The sequence below is a fragment of the Equus asinus genome, chromosome 10 (assembly GCF_041296235.1).
Source record: "Equus asinus isolate D_3611 breed Donkey chromosome 10, EquAss-T2T_v2, whole genome shotgun sequence".
NCBI classification, from domain to species: Eukaryota; Metazoa; Chordata; class Mammalia; order Perissodactyla; family Equidae; genus Equus; species Equus asinus.
Window position 1 is genome coordinate 24,119,349 of NC_091799.1, and position 25,677 is coordinate 24,145,025.

The following is a 25,677-nucleotide window of genomic DNA, read 5'->3' on the forward strand; positions in this document are numbered from 1 at the left end:
TGATTAATCTCCTCAGTGGTATTTGATCTATCTAGTATCTGATTGAAACTAGGTGAGCTAGAGACATTCTACCAAATATGTATCTTACTTTTATGTTGCAAATATATTTTCATCTTTTATAAGTGCTATAGGAATTTTATTTTTTAAAAAATAGATATCTACTGAACTCTATGGTAAATATATTCTTCTAGGTGTAGTCATGAATAGAAAAATGTTAAAAATATATAAATAATTTGTCCTCAAGCAGCCTACAGTGTAGCAGGGGAGATAAAACTATTCATAGGGGCTGGCCCCGTGGCCGAGTACTTAAGTTTGTGTGCTCCGCTTTGGCTTCCTGGGGTTCATCAGTTCAGATCCTGGGCGCAGACTTATAAGCACTCATCAAGCCATGCCGAAGCGGCATCCCACATGGAAGAACTAGAATGACTCACAACTAGAACATACAGCTATGTGCTGGGGCTTTGGGGAGAAAAAAGTAAAAGAGGAAGATTGGCAACAGATGTTAGCTCAGAGCCTCACCAAAAAACATAGCTTAAGAAAAAAAATCATTCAGGGGCTGGCTTGGAGGTGCACTGGTTGGGTAATTTTTGCACACTCCGCTCTTTGGTGGCCTGGGGTTTGCCAGTTTAGATCCCGGGTGCAGACCTACGCACCGCTTATCAAGTCATGCTGTGGCAGGCGTTCCACATATAAAGTAGAGGAAGATGAGCATGGATGTTAGATCAGGGCCAATCTTCCTCAGCAAAAAGAGGAGGATTGGCAGCAGATGTTAGCTCAGGGCTAATCTTCCTCAAAACAAAAAAAAAAACCATTGCCTGAAAAGCAAAAACTAGTCAAAATCAATTACAGAATAAACCTAAGGTCAATCATTAAAAAAAAAAACTATTCACAAATATCTCTTTTGCAAGTTTAAAAGTGCTAAAACTCCTAAGGAAGACGTGGCTAAAGTGCCATAGTGGTTCAGGAAAGGGAGTAACCACCTCCATAAGAATCTTTATGTAGTCATATGGACTATGTTTCCATAAATTAGTCAGAAGAACTGGAGGTTCTAAAGTCACAATAAGTTATTATTTTAATCCTCTCTTATGGGAGGAAAACTGAGGCTTAGTAAGTATTCTATAAAAGGTGAGGATTATTGGCTAGTAAGACACTACAATTATAAGGAATATTGACAATGACTGTGGCAGGAAGACCTCCTACGGTTCCCAGTGATCCTTCTCTCCTGGTATTCATGTCCTTGTGCAGTCCCCACCCTCCCCCCAATGCCCACCTTCAGTGTGAGCTGAATGTAGTGACTTACTTACAACCAATAGAATATGACAAAGGTGATGAGATGTCACTTTCATGGTTAGGTTACGTAAGATTGTGACTTCTATCTTACTAGCAGACTCTCTTGCTGCCTTTGGTGAAGTAAGTTGAAGTGTTGGAGGGGTCTTCATAGCAAGGATCTGAGGGCAGTCATCAGCCAATAGCCAGAAAGGCCAGAAAGGAACTGAGGCACTCAGTCCAACAAGCTCAAGGAACTGAATACTGCCAACAACCACGTAAGTGAGCCTGGAAGCAGATCCTTCCCCAGTTGAGTCTTCAGATGAGACCTTACCTCCAGCCAAACTTTAATTACAGCCCTGTGAGAGACCCAGAAGTAGAAGATCCAGCTAAACCACGCTTAGAGTCCTGAACCACAGAAAGTATGAGATAATAAATGTGCGTTGTTTTAAGCCGTTAAGTTTGGGGGTAATTTGTTATGCAACAATAGACAACTAATAGAGATTTTTGTACCTGAAAGCAGGGTGATGCCATAAAAAATACCTCAAACTGGGAGTGGCTTTGAAACTGGGCAGTGGATGGAAGCCAGGAAGATTTTTTGGAGCATGATAACTGCTTTGAGCAGACTGTTAGTAGAAATCTGGACTTTGAGGACACTGTCAGTGAGAGCTCAAAGGAAAGCAAGGAACACATTATCGGAGGCTGGAAGAAGGAGGATCTTTGCTATGTAGTGACAGAAAGTGTGACAACAGTGCCTCCTCCAGTTTTGTAGAAAATAGAACACATACCTGATGAGCTTGGTCATGTAGATAAAGGATTGCCAAGCTTTCTTCTTACTGTTTATATAAAATAGGAGAGAGATGGATTGAGGAAAGAAGTACTAAATAAAATAGCCTGCTTTCTTTGAGACTTCTGGTCCTGGACAAGATGACATAGTCTCACTTTTCCCGTTACTCCCCCCAAATTACAACTAAGAAATCCTGGAAATAATTACAGACAACAATTAAAGGACTCTGAAACGTGGAAAGAGAAAGGCAGACTGGCTAGGGACCTTAGGACTTGAGGAACAACATGGCAGCAAGTTCCCTGGCATTTCCCTTTGTCTCCTGTACATCCCAGACTGGGCACTGAAGAGGCCCACAATTCAAAATCACCAAAATGCATAGACAAAAAGAGCTTTGGGAAAAGCGAGCTTTCTCTGGCTGAAGGCCCAGGGAAGAGGCAGCCCAGCAGAGACCTGGTGGGGAACCCCATCTCCACTCCATACCTGACCTGCTCTGCCTGCTCCACCAGCACCTGCAAAGAGTAGGCAGAGAATTCCACCCAGAAGGACCAATGAACCCTGTGTCTCCTGGCCCTCTCCTCAGCAGTAGAGGAAGACTCATGTCTAGCATCTCCAGGGCCTCCACCTAATAGCAAAGGGTAACTCCCAACACTCCCACTAGAGGCAGTAGGAGGCCCAGGGTGATGCTTCCCTCCCTCAGCAGCACTGGCAGAGATAGGGTAAGAAGCCCATAGGTACCAGGTGACCTAGAGAAAGGGCCACAGGAGATACTCTCTGTCCCAGCATCCAGCACCTACCACCTAGCGGCACTGGGAAGCCCAGGGAAGCACCTTCCACCCCTCAGGCAACACCAGCAGTGATCAGGCAGGCACCGGGTGGCCCAGAGAACAGGTTCAGGGAAGCACCCACTGCCCCATAGCCCAGCATCTCCCACGCTCCATCCTGCAGGACCAGTCTGGGAAAGTGCACTCTGCCCCTGCAGACAGCATCAGCAGGATCAAGCAGGAGCCCTGGTGGTGCCAGGTGAATGAAGTGGACCAGAATAGTGCTCTATAGGCTCTGAAACCTATACTGTCATTGGAACCACAGCCCAAAAAAGTAAGCCAGGGACTATGCACTAAACATAACCTTCTGAAATAAAAGATTTAAGTAGCATCTTGAATCTCAAAATTTAATTTTCAAAATGTCCAGACTACAATTTAAAACATCACTCATCATACCAAGAACCAGAAAAATCACAGTCCCAACAAGAAAAGGCAATCAACTGATACCGACATAGAGATAAATCAGATGCTGGAATTATCTAATAGGGATTCTAGAGCAGCCAATGAAAAAAAGCTCCAACAAGAAATTCCAAATTATCTCAAAACAAAAAATTGGAAAACTTTAGCAAAAATATTTATTGAATAATGTTTAGCAAAAGCTATCTATGGAAGGTCACACACCATATCCTACCATTTATATATTACTTTATAAAATGCAAAGTAACACCACATACTGTTTAGGGATATATACATATAGGCAAAAACATAGAGATATGAATTGCAAGGATGATCACCAAATTTGTGATTGTGGTTACCTCTGTGATAGGAAGGAAATGCAGTTAGAAATGGACACACAGTATTCTTCTATATGTGAAATGTTTTATTTCTTAAGCTTGGTTGTCAGTACTGGGGTGTTCATTATAAAAGCCTTTACATTTTTATGTCTGAAATATGTCAGAACAAAAAATGACTTTATTGAAAAACTCTACTAAGTGATGTCTGTCTTTTGTACTTTGAAATTTTTCACTCAGTATCTTAAACAAAGCATTAGTGCTTAATATAGTTAATTTTTGCTTTAACTTTTAAAGTTTTAAAATTATGAAATCTATTGTCCCTACCAAAGACTGTACAAAATGAAAATATTTCAAAGAAAAACAAAATACATACATGTAAAATCACTATCTAGGATAAGGTCTAGAATGTTACCAGTACTTAAAAAAGAAGAATGACTGCCAATGTTCTATTTCTTCAGCTATATAGTGGTTTCTTTTTTTTAATTTTTTTTTAAAGATTGGCACCTGGGCTAACAACTGCTGCCAATCTTCCTTTTTTTTTTTTTCTGCTTTATCTCCCCAAACCCTGCCACCCCCGCCCCCCCCCCCCCCCCCCACCGTACACAGCTGTACATCCTAGCTGCAGGTCCTTCCAGTTGTGGGATGTGGGACGCCGCCTCAACGTGGCCTGACAAGCGGTGCCATGTCCGCGCCCAGGATCTGAACCCTGGGCCGCCACAGCAGAGTGCACGAACTTAACCACTCAGCCACGGAGCCGGCCCCTATATAGTAGTTTCTATCTAAAAAGATTAATAAAATTGACAAACCACTCACAAAATTCGACAAGAAAAAAGACAGAAAACACAAACAACCACTATCGTAAATAAAAGGGGAGACATTATCACCAATGGAATAGATATTTAAAAGAAAATAAAAGGATATTATGAAGAGAAATTTCCAACAAATTTGAATATATAGACGAAAGAGAAATCTTTAAAGAAAAATATAAAATTGCAAATGACAGGAAGAAATTGAAAAATAGAGCACCTTAAAGAAATTGAGTCAGAGGGGAAAAAAAGCTTCCCACAAAAATAACTCTAGGCTCTTACCTCATACTATTTACAAAAATTAACTCAAAATAGATCAAAAGTCTAAACGAGCTAAAACCATAAAATTCTTAGAGGAAAACAGGGAGAAATCATGACCTTGGATTTGGCAATTGTTTCTTAGATATGACACTAAAAACAAAAGAAAAAGAAAAAATAAATTGTATTTAAACTTTTGTGTGTCAAAGGACACAATCAAGAAAGTGAAAAGACAACCACTGAATAGGAGAAAATATTTGCAAATCACTTATCTGATAAATCTAGTATCTAGACTTGTCTATATAAAGAATTCTTACAACTCAACAACAAAGGACAAACAACCAACGTCAAAGAAGGGCAAAGGAATTGAATGGACATTTTTCTTAAAAAATATATACAAATGGCCAAGAAGCACATGAAAAGATGCTAAACACATTAGTCATTACGGAAATGAACATCAAAACTACATTGAGATAGAACTTCATACCCACTAGAATGGCTATAATTTAAAAAAATGTCAAATGGCAATTGTTGGAAAAGATGTAGAGAAGTTAGGACCCTTGTACATTGCTGTGAGAATGTAAAATAGAGCAGCCACTGTGAAAAACTTTATAGTGGTTCCTCAAAAAGTTAAACATAGAATTACAATATAACCCAGCAATTCCACTCCTAGGTATACACCCAAAAGAACTAACAACAGGTGTTCAAACAAAAACTTCTGCATGAACATTCATAACAGCGCTATTCAGAAAAGCCAAAAAGTGGAAACAATCCAAATGTCCATCAATGCACGAATGGATAAACAAAATGTGGTTTACACACATACATGCGTGCACACACACACACAGAATACTATTCAGCCATAAAAAGGAATGAAGAACTGATACATGCTACAACATGGATGAACCTTGAAAATGTTATAGTAAGTGAAAAAAGTCAGTTACAAAAGACCACATATTGTGTGATTCCATTTACATGGGATGTCCAGAATGGGCAATTCTATAAGATGGAAAGTAGATCATGGTAGATTAGGGCTAGGGGGCTAGAGGGATAGGAGGGTGACAGCTAAAGAGTACCTGGTTTCTCTGTGTGGTGTTGAAAATGTTCTAGAATTGACTGTGGTGAAGCTTGCACATATTTGTCACCATACTAAAAAACATTGAATTATGTGCTTGAAATAGGTGAACTCTTTGATATGTTAATTAATTTTAAAAATAACTCCAAGCTTTGATGGGTTCTCCAGCAAAATAAATCCAAAATTACACACACTCTAGGATGACAGAAAAAGAGAGCTTTAGAAGGCTGCCAAACTCTGACACCAAAACCTGACAGTGCTATCAGGCATCTTTAAATGTACAGAGACAATGAAAATTACAGGTCAATCTCTCTCATAGACATGAATCAAAAAAATGTTAAAGAAAATATTTCTAATATTTTAATAACTCATCATGGCCAAGTTGGATTTATCTTAGGAATCTAAGGTCGGTTTAACATTAGGAAATCAAACAGTGAAATTTACCATATTAAAAGATTAAAGCAGGAAAAATCATATTTCCACAAGATGCTAAATTTTAAAAACATTTGATGGAATTTAACATCCATTCATGATTTTATTTAAACTTTCACACACAAAAAAGGGGGGAAGAGATTAGAATTTCCTTAATCTGATTAAGAGTTTCTACAGAAAACCAAAGCAAACTTATGGTTTGCTTAAGGTTAAATGTCTAAAGCTTTTCCTCTGCAATCAGGAACAATTAAAGGGTAGACTATCACTACTTTTATTCTATGTTGTGCTAGAGATTCCAGCCAGTACATGAAGTTTAAGAAAAATAAATCAAAGGTATAATTACCTACAGATGATATATTGTGTATGTAGAAACCCCCTGCAAAAAGATAAACCATAGGAATTAATAGGAATGTTTAGCAAAATTGCTAGATGAAGAATCAATATACCAAAATCAGTTGCATTTCCAAATTCCAGCCATAAATTGTCAGCAAATAAATTTTTAAAACATGTCTTTTACAATAGCACAAAAAAACAAGGATCTAGAAATAAATCTATCAAAAGATATGCAAGACCTTTATGTCTGTTGAAAGACACTAAAGAAGACTGAAATAAATGGAGAATTGGAAGACTCAATAGGATAAAAATGTCAATTCACTCTAAAACCATTCACCAATCCGATTCAATCCTACTTAAAATTCCCAACAGGTATAGTTTTTTGGTTTTGAGGGGTTTTAATGTAGAATTTGACAAGCCAATTTAAACTTTACGGAAATCTTAAGGGCCAAGAATATCCAAACACTCAAAAAAAATAAGATGAGAGTTCTTGCTCTATCAAATATTCAGACTGATTATAAAGTAAAAAATTGAGACAATGTAAGATTGTCACAGAAATTGACAAATTAATCAATGGATCATAACCAAGATATGCAATGACACACATAAATGAACACTTTATATATGGCAGTAACAGCAGTGCGTGGTCCTAAAAACCAAAAAGATAATCTTTTCAGCAAATGGTGCTGGGAAGACAGAATATCCCTATGGAAAAAATGAAACTGTACCCTTTCTCTCACCATACACAGAAACCAGTTCCAGGCTAATTAAAACCTAGAAGTGGCCCCTGCCCTCCTTCCCTTCCTTTTCTGAACAATTCAGCCCTGAAACCTTGAGGTAAGCCAGAGCAAAGTAGGCATCAATAACTTCTTACTACCCCCAGCCCTGCCCCATTGCCATCACTCTGGTTCAAGCTATACTCTCTTATCTGGATCATGAAAACAGCCTCTTTCTGCTCTCCCTGCTTCTGCCGTTGCCTCCTTCCAATCTGCTCTCAACACAGCAGCCAGGGTGATCATATTAAATTGTATGTAAGATCACGCCCCTCTGCCACAAAAAACTGTTATGATTCCCCATCTCACTCAGAATAAATGCAAGAGTCCTTACTGTGGTCCCTAAGGCCCCCCAGTTCAGTCTACTCCTCCTTGCTGTTCCTTGGGCTTGCCAGGCACACTTCCACCTCCAGGCCTTTGCACTGATTATCTTCTCTGCCTGAAATGCTCCCTCACTGTTTTTCACTCAGAAGTCATCTTCTCAGTGAGGCCAACCTGACCACCTGATCTAAAATTGTAGACATTCCTCTCCCTCTAAAATTTTAAACTTAATTCTCCCTTCGTTGATTTATCTTTTCTCCTTAACATTTATAAGTATATAGCATACTATATATTTAATTTATTTATCTTATTTAGTCTTTCTCTGCACAAGAATGTAAGCTTCCATGAGTTCAGTGTTTTTCCATTTTGTTCACAGCTGTAATCCCAATGTCCAGAAAAGCAACTGGCATATAGAAGGTATTCAATCAGTATTTGTCGAATGGACAAACAAATAACTGATGACTTTGGAAACTCCTCAGAGTCTTAATTCATCTGCCTTCGTTTAATCAACTAGGACAAAAGAAGTACATGAGAATTAACACTAGATGGCGCAAGATTACAACGAAAGTAAGCCTAATCAACCCATCATTTCCTCCTGACTGGAACTGCCTCAAGAAAAGCCTGTGTCGCCAAGTTTCCTCTGGCCTCCCCGCTCCCAGCCCGTTGATGTTAACTTTGCTGTAATAACTCGAATTTCAATCACTCATGCCCCACCTGCATAAACGTTCTTCTACCCTGCCAAGTATTGCAGTTCTTCCATGCGCCAGTGCATGTTATCAAGCTCCTCCTCCCCACTCCTGGCAACCCCCCAACCTATCTGCAACTGAAGCCACCAATGCCCTAAAGCACTCAAGCTTCCAAAGCTGTGGGGTGGTCTGTGGTGAGAAAGAATCTGTCCCCTCTGGATTAGACTCTGTTAGAGGGAGTCACAGATTTTACTTCCAACCTCCTTTCTCCCTAGAACCCACATTGGATCCATGGGTTCCGAGGGTTGGGGATGGATTTGAACGCTAGTTACCATGGAGTATTAAGAATCACCATGTCCATGCACCACTAAAGGTGGGGCCAAGTTTAAGGAATCTTGACTGCTCACTCCCTAAAGGAGACAGTGCTCATGCTAATAATCTGCTCTTGTCAACTAATCTGCCACCAAAAATGGACTTAGCAGCATATATGCACATCACCTAAACAAACATTTTTTTAATCAACAAACCCACTAAGTTGTTATCACCGAAGTACAATTATAGAATTGGGATCCAAATTTTAGAACTCTTCCAAAAGTTAAACTTGTTAAGATAGCATGCCTGTGAAAAAGGATTTGATGGTTATACCATTACATTTATGGATTAATAAGTGAGTTACAGTAATTCCTCAAACATAAAACATTAAATTTTTCAGTGTTTTAGAAACTTACAAAAATGTGCAATTTTCCAAAATAAATTATTTTTCTTCTTGCAATTTTAAACCACCTAAATTTACCTATGCTGGATTAAGAATAAGCAGAGGATTATTTAATGTTAATACATGGTGATGTTATTATCTATACATTATAAACAATGTGGAAATACTTTTGGAAGCATAAAATGAATATTTTATGAAGAAACACACCCAGGCACTGCTTCAGAAAATAAAGATAGATTAGATAGGTAGGTAGATAGATAGGTAGGTAGATAGGCAGACACACACACACAAAATGTCAAAGGATATATGTAAGGGAAAAAATAAATATTTATCAACTACTCATCAAATATTTACTTTGTTTTTCAGTGTTGGGATATATATTGCTTGTGATCTATCTCCTCAACTAGTATTTGATCTATCTAGTATCTTAGGTGAGCTGGAGACATTCTACCAAATATGCATCTTACTTTTATGTTACAAAGATATTGAGTTCATTTTTGACACATGCAACTAATCCGCCCCACCAGTTCACATTAGTCTAGGGTGACCAACTTGTCCCAGTTTGCCAGGAACTTTCCCAGTTTAGCAAAGGAAGTCTCAGTTCCAGGAAATCCCTCAGTCTGGGGCAAACCAGGACAGTTGGTAATTCTACGTTAAGCCCAGATCTGTCTGAACGCCACTCAAACTTAAACCAAAACTGTGTCACATGAGTAAACTTTTTAACACGCATATAGAGTTTCGGTTTTTTATTCTCTTCTCCCACTGCACATGGCTTCAGTCAGCAAGTCTGTCGATTCTACTTCCTTTGTGTCACCCATATCCATTTCCTCCTCTACATTCTCACTGTAAAAGTTAGTGGAAAACTACAGTAACCAAGGAAAGATAGGACCACTGGAGATCCCGAGCCTTCAAGAATGAAGCTTTGGGTCACAGCACCTGCTAGAGGTGGTGGCTTGGAGGAAAGGGAACATGAAGTGAGTAGGGAAGAAGGAAGTTACAAATATCAGCTACAGGCTCATGACTAGACAGAAAAAAGGACAAATACCTAAACATTGTTTTCTTATTTGCTTAATGTAGGTGTACATATGTGTGTGTTTATGTATTTTAGTATATATGAGCTTATTTTTTCTTCTCCTTTCCCACTGTAATTTTAAGAATTCATGGCAATGGTTAACTTTACAATTCCATATTTAGGTTACAGAATATTCAAGAGGGACTCCGAACTTGAGGAGTAATTAACATCACCCAGAGATAAATGTAATGACATTTGGGACCTTTTCTTTTCGGGGAAAAGGTGAGAGTGTCTATTTTTACAAAGGGTAGTTGTGTCTTGTTAAAGAAAAGCTGAAATTTGTGATTGCTGTATGGGAAGTTGAAATATATGTAGAAAGTTGTGTGTGGATATCAGGTAGGCAAAGTGATGAGCTGTCCCAGTGGTTAGCCGTTGTCTCTCAGTCCAAACCCATGCTTTTTATACTCTGCTTTGTGACGCTGGGGCTGGGACTATCAGAATTATATTTCTGCTTTGCCAATTGACTTCCTGTTCGATTCTGCAAGGTAGAAGAAGGGAGAATATGTACACTCCTTTGACAAGTGGTTATCAATTATAGTGTTCAGTTTGTGTGTGGGGGTGCACTCCTAGAACCAGCCTCATCATGCCTAATCAAAGACAGCTACAGTTAGGCAGTGGCCCCTCCACAGAGCTCTGAGGGACCTCTCCATCAAGCTTCTTTTTGTCTCCTCAGCCCTAGGGGCAATAGCTTCATCCTCTAGTTCCTATCTCTGGGTTAGCTCAGTATGCTCTTTTTTCTTTTTCAGTTCTCTGAAACTACTTAACCAATTCCTTATATTAGATTCTCTCTGTTGAAATACCAAGTGTGTTTTCTGTTGTTCTGAATGTATCCTGACTGATACAGTCACCCTGTCAAGTAAAGGATCCTAACTACATGCAGTGCTAGTTAAAGGCAAAGGAAATATGGAATAAGTGGTAGAAGAGGAAGTGATAAAAATCAGCTATGACTTTGTCACGTTTTACAGCAACAAAGACTGTAGAACTAACACACATTTTTGTTATGTATGTATTAATCAATGATTTCTACTTTTTTCCCTTCCTCTTCTTCTACAGTTTTGTATGGAGTGTTAGTAGAACTTAATTTACAATTTAGTTCATAGGTCATCAGGCCACAAAAAGTCACATCTGGACCTGCTGGAGAGGAATGAGGATCACCAATAGATCCTGAACTTGAGAAGGATACAATGACTAATGGGACTTTGAGTCTCTCTTCTTGTTTGGGGAGAAGGGGAGAGTGTCTTTGTGTGTATGACAGGCAGAAGTATGAAGGAACTAAACATGGGTAGAAGGGTCAATTTAAATGCAGAGTACCAAAAGGGGTGAGCTATATAGATTCTGAGCCATTTGTCCTAAATCCATTCTTTGCCCTTCCACTGCTCTGCTCTGTACTGCAGGGGGGCTGACCTCTGTTAACTGTGATGCCCAGGCTCACTATCAGCTGAATTCTGAAAGATTGGAGGAGCGGGGAGGGAAGGAATAAGCCAGGATATTTCTTTCCCTCTCTCTTCTATCTCAGGCACTTCTCTGGCAGTGACTGCATCTCCTTAGTGGCCCCAGCTCCCACTAGACAGGTCCTTAGAGGTCCTAGCCTCAAACAGATGACCCCCAGCTCTGGGATTCAGTAACACAGCCTTCTTACTTTTGTCTCTCCAAGCTACAGGTAAGGGCTCTTCTGCTGTTACTATCGCTGTGTTGCTTCACTTCAAATGTTGCTTCACTTCAAAGTTGCTTCAAAGGTAAATTATCTTTGATAATCAGGAGTAATCACACCAACCAACACTAGAAGCCTCCCTCTCTAGCTGTGAACTGAGTTTCATGACTGATCACAATGTTTTATGAAATACAATAATGGTACAAAAAAAGCATTCAGTCATTCCATGGATTATATCAATGGTAGAATTATGACAAACAGAAATGGCAAATCCAAACACAAATTAAATGTCAATTTTGACGATTAAAAAATGTTTGTCTCGGGCCAGCCCTGTGGCCTAGTGGATAAGTTCAGTGCACTCCGCTTCGGAGCCCAGGCTCGGTTCCCCAGCATGGACCTATACCACTCATCAGCAGCCAGGCTGTGGTGGTGACCCATACACAAAATAGAGGAAGTATGGCTACAGATGTTAGCTCAGGGTGAATTTTCCTCAGCAAATAAATAAATATATAAATAATAAAAAGTGTTTGTCTCAAGGCTTGCAGACAAAGATGGCAGATTGAACATAATAATTCAATTTCAATTCCTCTGAAACACCACTAAAACTACAGTCGAGGGATTTTTTTTTTTTTTTACCCTATAAACCTATAAATATAGAGAGAATAGAAGAGGAGGCAATAGCAACAAAATTTTGGAAGCTGGAATGCAGAAAATTGACTTAGGATGTGGTGGGGAAAGCCAAAAACTAAATTGATGTATATCAAAGAATATTCCAAAGGCTCAGGAACTAAGTGGACCTTTGGAAGTGGGGGCTTAAAAAGGGATATTACATAAGGATTGACAGAATGCAGTTTTAAAATAGATTCCCTGCCCCTGGAGTGCGGGCTGGACTTCATGACTCTCTTCTAAAGAATAGGGTATAGACAGAGAGCAATTGTAACTAGAGAAACCTAAGACACTGTCTTAGCCAAGTGCTGAAGGTTAACATCACCAGTCATAAGTCATGTTGATAGCACATATCCCTGATGCGATGCAATGAAAAGGGCGGTTCACCTCTGGGGTAGTCTTCCCCAAAATCCATATTCCCAATGTAATCATGACAAACCCAAATTGAGGAACAGCCTACAAAATACCTGGCCAATACTCTTCAAAACTGTCAGGGTATGCAAGATAAGGAAAGACCACACAATTGTCACAGACTGGAGACTAAGGGAACATGATGACCGAATGCAATGTGATATCCTGAAACAGAAAAAGGGCATCAGTGGAAAAACTGGTGAAATCCATATAAAGTCTGTGATTTAGTTAACAGTATTGTATTCATGTTAATTTCTTAGTTTTGGTAATGCAGCTGGATTATGGAAGATGTTAACATTAGAGGAAGCTTGAGGAAGAGTATACAGGAACTCCATAATATCTTTGCAACTTTTTTTGTAAATCTAAGATTATTTCTAAATAAAAAGATTAAAAAATACAAAAAGGAGAAAAGGAGATAGAGCTCTAGCTCCTCTCTCGTGACATTGAGTAACTACTCCCACGGAAGACTAGAACTGGTGAACGCAGAATGGCAGAACAGCTATGGGAACAAGTACTCCACTGGAAACAGGAGCATGAACTTACGCACATGCATGCTGAATGCTAAGACCCAACACCAAACTTAGAGCTGGGCCTGGGCCCCACATGTTAAAGAGCTCTATACATCAGAGAGAGAGAATAAATGTATAAATTCATGCTGGCACAGTGCAGGCCACAACCTTAAATATTTCCTTTTGTGACACTAACTTCATTTAGGCTCCAGGGAGATGCTTCTACACATCACTTGCTCTTGTCCTCCTTTCTCCTCAAAATACAAGGCGACTGTCCCTGAATCCTATGTCGGTGTGTGGGTTGTGCTTCTGCTTCAAAGCCAGACTTTGCTAAGGAGAGAATTTGAACAGTAGAAGCACTTTGGTAAGAGAAAATACAAACTAATTAGTTTAACAAATCCTTCCTCTCTGAGAGCATGAATGAAATAGATACTTGTATACTAAAGTCTCAAAGCATCAAATGTCCGTTTTTTTTACTTCACTTCAGATTCCAGTTGGAGTATCCAGTGATATTCACTAATTAGCATACTATTCGATGCTGTTATACACGGCAGCTGAGAAACATTTTGTAATATTAAATAATTCATATTACTCTTAAATCTGTGTGTGTATATGTCTGGATGTAATATATGTAAAGAAAGATATTCATATTTTACGCTGACAGATGGATACTGATTCTAGAATTGTAATTAGTTTTACTTTTATAAAATGTTTAATGTGATTTAATTAAAATATTACATTAAAAATTCCAGCTTTAAATATTTTTCAAATTTTTCTATTCTTTGATTGTAATTTGTATCTTGCCTTTTAATTATAATAGATAATTTTGAATGTTTTAAAAGAAAAATAAGTAAGGTCTACAATGACACAATAAAAGTCTAATATAGTATTATTGTCAATAAATCAAAATTCATATGAAGTTTCAGTGTAACATTTTGCTGAAATTAAAGCAAGGGAAATAAAATTTATGGAAAAGAACATAATAATTTATTAGTTTTGCAAGCCTTTACTACTCATCCAAACACCACCAACTCAGAGATTTGCAATAAAAATTAAATTCAGCTGGGGGCTGGCCCCGTGGCCGAGTGGTTAAGTTCGCGCGCTCCGCTGCAGGCGGCCCAGTGTTTCGTTGGTTCGAATCCTGGGCGCGGACATGGCACTGCTCATCAGACCACGCTGAGGCAGCGTCCCACATGCCACAACTAGAAGAACCCACAACGAAGAATACACAACTATGTACCGGGGGGCGTTGGGGAGAAAAAGGAAAAAAATAAAAAAAAATCTTTAAAAAAAAAAAAAAAAAAAAAAAAAAAAAAAAAATTAAATTCAGTTGTCTGATAATTCACAGATTTTCAGTCATATAAAAACCCAGGTTTCAGATAACTTTCAGATTTTTTGTGAAAGTATGTATATCAAGACAAGAGAATTTATTTAGTAGCTTGATTTATAAATTTTAAATATTTAGACATGTGGTGTGTGGGGGGGTCCATTAATATTTGTCCTGGGACATAAAAGTCTATTTAAATCAGCAATCAGTACAAAGAAAAATGAGAAAAAAAATTTTAAATAAGCAATTTTTACCTTTAGGAAAAACAAAAAATAAGAAATGTGATCATAATACATTACGATGTTTGGCTACAAATAACATATGCATAGGTATAATGTAAATACTGAATATTTACTCAGCCAAAAATTATGTTGAGAGAATGAAGAAAGCAAGCAGAGAGGATGGCAGCATGAGAGATAAATCCTCATGTATCATAAGGGAAGTCACTATACAAGATCTGAAATTGTTGCTCCCACTCCCCACAACAGAAGGGATTCACGGTAAGCTATCTGCCAACAGAACTGGCTGGATGCCTACAGGTGGAATGCTAAGTCTAGGTCTCAGAATTGGTTGCTGTTGCTGGCAAACTGGGTCCTCAGCAATGGCATGCCCAAGGCAGCCTTGGAGAAGGGAAGTCCATGAGGTTGAAGCCCGTGCATAGCCTTCATCACTGACATCATGGCCACTGTGTTGACAAACCCATTCAGCAAGCACTGGGCTGGTTGGAGAAGAAGAGAATTGGCATTTACAGAGGGGGCCATCATGAACATCTTAACATCAAGAGCCTCTTCCGCAATGGAGAATTTCTGGTGAGCCTTTCATGAAAGCAAGATGGATTGGAGGAGGGGAGTCTAGGGAGGGTTTGCTTTATCTATTTTTCTTGAATTTTTAACAACAAGAAATATTCACATATTACTCCTACAATCAAAAGGAAATTTTAATAAATTAATTTAACAATAGTAAACCTCCCTGAGATTAGATGATCACATTCAACCAGCAATTTGGTGATCATGCCCACTACTTGTTCATTTCTGTCATAGGACTCTGACACCCCCATGGAAATTAGCACTCTCATTTCAAATGCAGCCCTTCCCATCAGCATTCTCAGCCTAGAAAGGGCAGCCAGTGCTTTTTAATGATTCTGATGCTTCCTTCACTAATCCACTCCTTGTGGCAAAACTAAACATAGTCTTCTGGAATAGCTCAGAGGACATACGAGGAGTGTATGGACAGATTGCATGATAGACCTAATCTTGCACTCCTATACCCTAAAATTTTTTTTGTGTGTGTGTGTTTGTAGTATTTTATTTCATGCCACTTGAAAACAAAGTAGTTTTATTCTAGATTTTAGCATACTTGAAATAGTTTATAATTAAAATATATTTTTTTTAATTAATGTTATGATAGATTACAACCTTGTGAGATTTCAGTTGTACATTTTTGTTAGTCATGTTGTGGGTACACCACTTCCTCCTCTGTGCCCTCCCCCCACCCCCCCTTTTCCCTGGTAACCACCGATCAGATCTCCTTATCAATATACTAAATTCCACCTATGAGTGGAGTCATATAGAGTTCGTCTTTCTCTGACTGGCTTATTTCGCTTAACATAATACCCTCGAGGTCCATCCACGTTGTTGTGAATGGGCCAATTTTGTCTTTTTTTATGGCTGAGTAGTATTCCATTGTGTATATATACCACATCTTCTTTATCCAATCATCAGTTTCTGGGCATGTAGGCTGGTTCCACGTCTTGGCTATTGTTAATAATGCTGCGATGAACATAGGGGTGCAACGGACTCTTGAGATTTCTGATATCAGGTTCTTAGGATGGATACCCAGTAATGGGATGGCTGGGTCATAGGGTATTTCTATTTTTAACTTTTTGAGAAATCTCCATACTGTTTTCCATAGTGGCTGCACTAGTTTGCATTCCCACCAACAGTGTATGAGGGTTCCTTTTTCTCCACAACCTCTCCAACATTTGTCACTCTTGGTTTTGGATGTTTTTGCCAATCTAACGGGTGTAAGGTGATATCTTAGTGTAGTTTTGATTTGCATTTCCCCGATGATTAGCGATGATGAACATCTTTTCATGTGTCTATTGGCCATATTCATATCTTCTTTTGAGAAATGTCTGTTCATGTCCTCTGCCCATTTTTTGATCGGGTTGTTTGTTTGTTTGTTGTTAAGCAGTGTGAGTTCTTTGTATATTATGGAGATTAACCCTTTGTCGGATAAGTGGCTTGTGAATATTTTTTCCCAATTAATGAGCTGTTTTTTTGTTTCAATCCTGTTTTCCCTTGCCTTGAAGAAGCTCTTTAGTCTGATGAAGTCCCATTTGTTTATTCTTTCTATTGTTTCCCTCAACTGAGGAGTTACAGTGTCCGAAAAGATTCTTTTGAAACTGATGTCAAAGAGTGTACTGCCTATATTCTCTTCCAAAAGACTTATTGTCTCAGGCCTAATCTTTAGGTCTTTGATCCATTTTGAGTTTATTTTGGTGTGTGGTGAAAAAGACTGGTCAATTTTCAATCTTTTGCATGTGGCTGTCCAGTTTTCCCAGCACCATTTGTTGAAGAGACTTTCTTTTCTCCATTGTAGGCCCTCTGCTCCTTTGTCGAAGATTAGCTGTCCATAGATGTGTGGTTTTATCTCTGGGCTTTCAATTCTGTTCCATTGATCTGTGCACCTGTTTTTGTACCAGTACCATGCTGTTTTGATCACTGTAGCTTTGTAGTATGTTTTGAAATCGGGGATTGTGATTCCGCCGGCTTTGTTTTTCTTGCTCAGGATTGCTTTAGCAATTCACGGTCTTTTGTTGCCCCATATGAATTTTAGGATTGTTTGTTCAATATCTGTGAAGAATGTTCTTGGGATTCTGATTGGGATAGCATTGAATCTGTATATTGCTTTAGGTAGTATGGACATTTTAACTATGTTTATTCTTCCAATCCATGTGCAAGGAATGTCTTTCCATCTCTTTATGTCATCGTCAATTTCTTTCAAGAAAGTCTTGTAGTTTTCATTGTATAGATCCTTCACTTCCTTGGTTAAGTTTATCCCAAGGTATTTTATTCTTTTCGTTGTGATTGTGAATGGGATTGAGTTCTTGAGTTCTTTTTCTGTTAGTTCATTGTTAGTGTATAGAAATGCTACTGATTTATGCACGTTAATTTTATACCCTGCTACTTTGCTGTAGTTGTTGATTATTTCTAATAGTTTTTCTGTGGATTCTTTGGGGTTTTCTATATATAAGATCATGTCGTCTGCAAACAACGAGAGTTTTACTTCTTCATTACCTATTTGGATTCCTTTTATTTCTTTTTCCTGCCGAATTGCTCTGGCCAGCACCTCCAGTACTATGTTGAATAGGAGTGGTGAAAGTGGGCACCCTTGTCTTGTTCCTGTCCTCAGAGGGATGGCTTTCAGTTTTTGTCCATTGAGTATGATGTTGGCTGTGGGTCTATCATATATGGCCTTTATTATGTTGAGGTACTTTCCTTCTATACCCATTTTACTGAGGGTTTTTATCATAAATGGGTGTTGGATCTTGTCAAATGCTTTCTCTGCATCTATTGAGATGATCATGTGGTTTTTGTTTTTCATTTTGTTGATGTAGTGTATCACGTTGATTGACTTGCAGATGTTGAACCATCCCTGTGTCCCTGGTATAAATCCCACTTGATCATGGTGTATAATCTTTTTGATGTATTGCTGTAATCGGTTTGCCAAAATTTTGTTGAGGATTTTTGCATCTATGTTCTACCCTAAAATTTTTTATTCCTTCTTTTAGGCCGAATTCTTCTGACTTTTCAACGCTATTTGGGATTAGCCAGCTCAGTACGTTGTTAGCACCACAGCTGGCTGCCCAGGCCACCACACTGACTGCCAAATCTCTGGCAAGTGCAATCTTATCAATTATTCAGCTTCATCTAAAAATTCCATTTCCATTTCCTTGGTCAAGCACCCTCAAATCCATTTCTGCAAATAGTCCCCATATTTTCATGACATAATTTAGCAAATTCCTATAACTCTTGTGGATGTAACACTTAATCTTTCCTACTTTGATCCTATATTTTGCCTTCTGAGATATGTTAAGTTTTAATCCTGGTTACCAGATAAGCTATAGTGAAAGATGGGGCATGAGATGACTTCCTTGTTTTCTTTCTCAATGAGTCGTGGTTTCCTTAAGCAAAGACTACATAAAAGGTAACACTTTAGGCCAACAGTTCTCAAACCAGAGGCAATTTCCTCCCTTGCTTCACCTGGGGGATATTTGGCAATATCTGGAGACGTTTTTGATTGCCATGACTCAAGGATGGGGTGCTACTGGCATCTGGTAGGTAGAGGCCAGGGATGCTGCTAAACATCTTACAACGCACAGGACAGTGCCCCTTCCCGCCCCCCCGCAACAAAAAATTATCCAGTCCAAAGTGTTAGTAGTGCCACAGTTGAGAATTCTGTTTTAGATAAATCTAGGAGTTTGGGGTTGTCTAAGCCTTGATTTCTCTCATATATTGCTATTCCATTTGTCAAGACCTCACTCTCCCCTAATCTAGCTTAACCTAACATTCATATAAAATACTTGGCAAAGTATGTGAATCCATGTACTAATATAATTTACCAAACCACAGAATCAATCTCTGAATTTGGTTTTCAGTTACCTCAGCCCTATGACTACAAGCCAATAGAGATTTTTTCCACTGCTATCCCATAAAGGCTTTGGTTTCATTCCATTAAGGCAACACTTTTGCAATTTGAGTATGTTACCTACATGCTTTAAATTATCCCATGTAATTAAAGGCGCCCATCATGTATCAGTCACTCCTGTTCCCCTTTAAATTGATTTATGGCAATAGCTTTCTGGTTCCCCACAGCTTCCTCCTCAGTGCGTATATAGTCCCATATGACCTTACAAGATAACTTGATCAGCTATTTTGCCAGTCTATAGTATGAAATGCTACTTTACTATCATGGGATATGAAAGGAAGTCTTGGCCTTTTGCCTGATCTCTATGTAATAACTGTTTCCCTGAGGATGTGTCTGGAACCACTAGACAGGAAGCTCCATAGAGGCAGGGACCATGTCCATCTTATTAATCACTGTATCCCCAGCACCTAGGCTGTACTTGGTATATGGTAAGCACCAAGTTATTATTTGCTGAATGAATTAAGAAAGTCAAATGTCAATTCCTCTAAGAAACTTTTTTATTATAGTGCTTATTACATATTTTTCTTCATCTGTTTCTCCTCCCTGACTCTCTCGAGACAGAAACCTAATAACCAACATATCTAGTAACATAGTAACCAAGGTACAGAGAAGACTTTTCAAAGAACTCATCTAATAAAACCAACAGCCCTACTACCATCCTCAAAGGAGACACTGTGAAATAATTGAGAGCTTAAGAATTTATAGGCTCACCTGCTTAGGAGAGGAAAGCTGTGGAAAAGCTGGAACAGCTCAGGTTGCTAAGTACAGGCAGAACTGGTCTTCCAGGAGATAACCAAACTACTTTCACCCCTATCAAAAAAAAATGCCCTTTTGAAACTGTCTGAATCTCTTTTTACATCCTTATAATGAAAGAAATTCTTTCAAATTTAAATTAATTAGGTGTGAACAGGCATGCTTCTTAAAAATAACAATTATATCTGAAAATGTTAAGAGGTTGGCTGTTAATAAACCGTGTACTCCTTAGGGCAAATCAAGTCAATGAAGTTACTTTTTTTCTAATATCAGAGACTCTGCAGGAGAGGAATGTAGGTAATTTTGGTGTAAAGAGAGCTTGGATGGGAGAAGACATGCTTGGATGGATTGGGACAATGTGGTAATCAGGGTAATTAGCACCTGGCACTATGAAGTAGAAGAGAAGCAGATAAGAGAAGTGAAAGGATACCAAGGACAAAATGTACCCAATTTACAAACTGCCTAGGATCACTTCAAGACACAGAACCACATCTTTCGCTCTCGTTTCTGCACTTCACCCCTTGCTCTCTGGTTAGTACTGTGGTTCACCTGCTCTAAATTAAGGATTACGTGAAGGATTCTAAGAGGAAGCTTCTTTTCAAGGTGAACGTCACTAAATACCACCACTGTGCTGCTCACTTTCCTTACAGTCACAAAACTGTGCCTTCCCAATGCTCCTATTGGTACTGTTGAGGGAACAATTAACTTTCTGCCACTTTGGAAGGTCCTGAATTCTCAGAAAAGACTTGTGCCAATTTCACCACCTGAATAAAAATCTGAAATACAGGTAAGAATGATTCAAAGACTGCATAAAACTGATTAACTTCACTCAAGGGAAAAAAATCACCGACACAAACGCTTTTACTAATTACCGTATTGCCACTCTATAAAAACATGGTAGCTTTACATTTAAACAAATGATAGTTTCACTAACTGAATTTCCACCACCTTGTTGAATGCTAAGCCTAATTTAATTTTATTTTTTGATGAAATTTGTGTAAAAATCACCCCTTAGTTTTATGAAATCCAGATAATATAGACTGTTTGCCATGATTTGGTGCATAGCTTGTCTTTTTATTTTCTTTTCAATCCATGGAAATTTGGTAAATAAATAATAAAGTAGAACAAACACAGCGATAGCTCTCCACTTCTTTTCTTCCAGTTTCCACTTCTCCATCAAGAAACCAACGTCGTTTAGAGGAAATGTGGGATGACAAAAAGTCACTTTGTTTTTATATTTCACAAAAAACCACCAAAAGTGCAAGGAAAAAGGATTCAGTATTTCTTTTAATTCCTATGTATGGTTTGACTAGCTTTTAGTAACCACAACCCCTATGTTCGGTACAGATTAAAAGAGACCTTATATTTAGACCACTTTAACTTTTTAGGAGATGTGGAATAAACATTTAATTTATCTTTAGTTGAATCTCAGTGTTTACCATTAAAAAAATCACACAGCACTGAGAGGCATAAAAGAAGACTTGAATAAATGTTGAATAAATGACCCATATTTGTGGGTCAGAAAACTGGTCCTTCAACCACCCATGCAACGCCAACTTCTGCCAGAGCTCAGCTTCCTTAGTTAGGCCTGTCATGAAATACCCAGGGATCTCCTGGTTCACTTAACTAGTCAACTAGTATCTTTGGAATTTTTCTTTCAATCTGAGCCACCACCATCATCTCGCTGCCTTTCAAACTCTATACATCACTTTATCCTGAGTTTCCTTTGCCTAAAAATGACCCTGCTGCACTTGAGTCATAATTTCTACCCTCATGCTTTCCTCTTTCTGATCCTTTTAGCTCTGTTTCCTCCCATCTGTCTTAAGAGCAACTCTTGAAAACAAATGCGAGTCTACAATTGCAGAATAATGACAGAGAGCAAACCAGAACCATCTGGGGAGCTTTTTCAAAATATAGATACCCAGAGCCTGACCATCAGGTACTTCAGTTCACTAGGTCTTGGGTGGGGCCTCAACACATGATTTTGAAAAAGTCTCCAGAAAACTCTGATATACCTCTCTGAAAGAGAGGTGTTCTCTGAAACTATTTTTAGGCTTTTACTTGAAGAATCTATATGCATAAGGGATGGGGGCAGATTTAGAAATCAAAAAGATAAACATCAACTTAGGAAACTAAAAAAGTTGAAATTATTGGTACAGTAGTCATTAATGCTACACGCTGATGTCTAGTTCTCACCTCTTTCCTAAACCCAGAAAACTGCCCCTTTCCCTGCTTGTTTGAAGTTAGACCTGGCCGTGTTACTGGCTGTTGCCAAGGAAATGAGAGCAGCAGTGGCATGTGTCACTTCCAAGCAGAAGTCTTTAAGGCACAGTATACAAGTCACCATCTCCCCTTTTTTCTTGCCTTGATGATGGTGGAAGCACGTGTCGAGATGGAGCCTCCACCAGCTGAGGTCCCTGGGTGACTATGATAAAAAGCCTCTGTCATCAAAATGTCAGTACAACTGAAATCTCACAAGGTTGTAATCTATCATAACATTAATAATAATAATTAAAAAAAAAGCCTCTGTCATCCCAGTTAGGACATGAAATGGGAGGAAGAAATAAACTTTTTTTGTGATAAATCATTGAAATATGAAAGTTGTTCATTAATGCAGCATAATCTACTCTATTCTGACTGATAAACTGGCAAATCTTTTCTTCACGGAGTCTAAGCAATTAAAAGAGAATTGGTCCTATCTTCATCAATAACTAAAAATTTACAAACACAGTGTTGAATAGAGGGAAATGAGGGAAATTTAGGGTCAGAGAGACCTAAGTTTAAATCCGTGGTATCACTTGCTTGTTGTAATAATAAAAATAGCATATAATGACTGTATAATATACAATTACTTTTAGTAACCACTAACATTTATGAAGTACTTACTATGTACCAGGCACTGTGCTGAGCACTTTGCATGGATTGTTTCACTTACTCTTATATTTTACAGATGAGAAAATGAAGTTTAAAGAAGTTAAATAACTTCCCCAAGGTCACAAAGCTAGGAAATAGTGGAACAAGGATCTTAATGCAGGCAATAAAGCCACAAAGCCTGTAATCACTACTCTACACTGCCTCTCTGTGTGACTTTGACCAAATCACGTGACCTCTTTGAATCTGTTTCCACAATTTAGAATGGGGTTGAGAGCTGCCAGGCAGGGTTTTTATGAGGTTTAAAAGAGATAATTGGATAAAGCAATTAATAGGATTCCCGGCATATAACAGAAATTTAAGACATGGTAGCTATTTTTTTTTCAATTTATTTTAGTGAGGTCATAATTTTTTATAATATTGTGTGATTTCAGGTATACATTATTATTTATCAATTTCTGTATAGACTGCATCATGTTCACCACCAATAGTCTAATTTTTATCAGTCACTACATATATATGACCCTTTACCTCTTTTGCACACACCCCAACATCCTTCCCCTCTGGTAATCATCAATCTGTTCTCTTTATCCATCTGTTTGATTATTTTCCACATATGAGTGAAGGCATGCAGTGTTTGTCTTTCTCCATTTGGCTTATTTTGCTTAACATCATACCCTCAAGGTCCATCCATGCTGTTGCAAGATGGATGATTGTGTCTTTTTTATGGCTGAGTAGTACTCCATTGTATATATATACCACTTCTTTATCTATTCATCAGTTGATGGGCACTTGGATTGCATTCACATCTTGGCTATTGTGAATAATGCTGCAATAAATATAAGGGTGCATACATCTCTTTGGATTGTTGATTTCAAGTTCCTTAGATAAATACACAGTAGTGGGATAGCTGGATCCTATGGTATTTTTATTTTTAATTTTTTGAGAAATCTCCACACTGTTTTCCATAATGGCTGTACCAGTTTGCATTCTCAATAGCAGTGTATGAGGGTTCCTTTTTCTCCACACCTCTCCAACATTTGTTATTTTTGGTCTTGGTGATTATAGCCATTCTGACAGATGTAAGGTGATATCTCATTATAGTTTTGATTTGCATTTCCCTAAAAATTAGTGATGTTGAACATCTTTTCATCTGGCTGTTGGCCATCTATACATCTTTTTTTTCTTTTTTTGAGGAAGATTAGCCCTGAGCTAACATCTGCTGCCAATCCTCCTCTGTTTTGCTGAGGAAGACTGCCCGTGAGCTAAAATCCGTGCCCATCTTCCTCCACTTTATATGTGGACACCTACCACAGCATGGCTTGCCAAGCAGTGCCATGTCCACACCCGGGATCCAAACCAGTGAACCCCAGGCCACCGAAGTGGAATGTGCATACTTAACTGCTGCAGCACTGAGCTGGCCCCTATAAATCTTCTTTGAAAAAATGTCTGTTCATTACATCTGCCCATTTTTTGATTGGGTTGTTTGTTTTTTCATTGTTGAGTTGTATGAGATCTTTATATATTTTGGAAATTAACCCCTTGTCAGATATATTATTTGCAAATATTGGCTCCCAGTTGGTGGGCTGTCTTTTTATTTTGATCTTGGTTTCCTTTGCCTTCCAGAAGCTTTTTAGTCTAATAGAGTCCCATTTGTTAATTTTTTCTCTTGTTTCCCATGCCTGAGTAGACACGGTATTTGAAAATATGCTGCTAAAACTGAAGTCAAAGAGTGTACTCCCTATATTTTCTTCTGGGAGTTTTCTGATTCAGGTCTTACATTCAACTCTTCAATCTATTTTGAGTTAATTTTTGTGTATGGTGTAAGATAATGGTCTACTTTCATTCTTTTCCATGTCCCTGTCCTGTTTTCCCAACAGCATTTATTGAAGAGACTTTCCTTTCTCCATTGCATGTACTTGGCTACTTTGGAGATTAGCCATCCATAGATGTGCTGTTTTATTTCTTGGGTTTCAATTCTGTTCCGTTGGTCTGTGTGTCTGTTTTTGTGCCAGTACCATGCTGTTTTGATTATCATAGCTTTGCAGTATATTTTGAAGACAGGGATTGTGATGTCTCCAGCTTTGTTCTTTTTTCTCAGGATTGCTTTAGCTATTCGGGGTCTTTCATTGCCATTGGGATTCTGATTGGAATTGCATTGAATCTGTAGATTGCTTTAGGTAATATGGACATTGTAACTATGTTTATTCTTCCAGTCCATAAGCATGGATATCTTTCAATTTCTTCATGTTTTCTTTTATTTCTTTCAATGTCTTATAGTTTTCAGTGTATAGGTCTTTCACCTCTGGTTAAATTTATTCCTAGACATTTTATTCTTTTTGTTGCGATTGTAATGGGATTGTATTCTTGATTCTCTTTCTGCTAGTTTGTTATTAGTATATAGAAATGCAACTGATTTTTATAAATTGATTTTGTACACTGCAACTTTGCTGTAGCTCTTGATTATTTCTAATAGTTATCTGGTGGATTCTTCAGGATTTCTATATATAGAATCATGTCATCCAAAAACAGCAGGAGTTTCACTTTTTTCTTTCCAATTTGAATACCTTTTATTTCTTTTTCTTGCCTAATTGCTGCGGCCAATATCTCCAATACTATGTTGAATAGGAGTGGCAAGAGTGGGCACTCTTGTCTTGTTCTTGTTGTCAGAGGGATAGCCTTCAGATTTTCACTGTTAAG

General features: G+C 38.3%; 1 long non-coding RNA gene across 1 annotated transcript in view; it reads right to left on the reverse strand.

Annotated features, from left to right (window-relative positions):
• Window positions 1-25,677, reverse strand: part of LOC139046344 (uncharacterized) — a 143,916-nt gene that overhangs the window by 101,309 nt on the left and 16,930 nt on the right. The window lies entirely within an intron of this gene.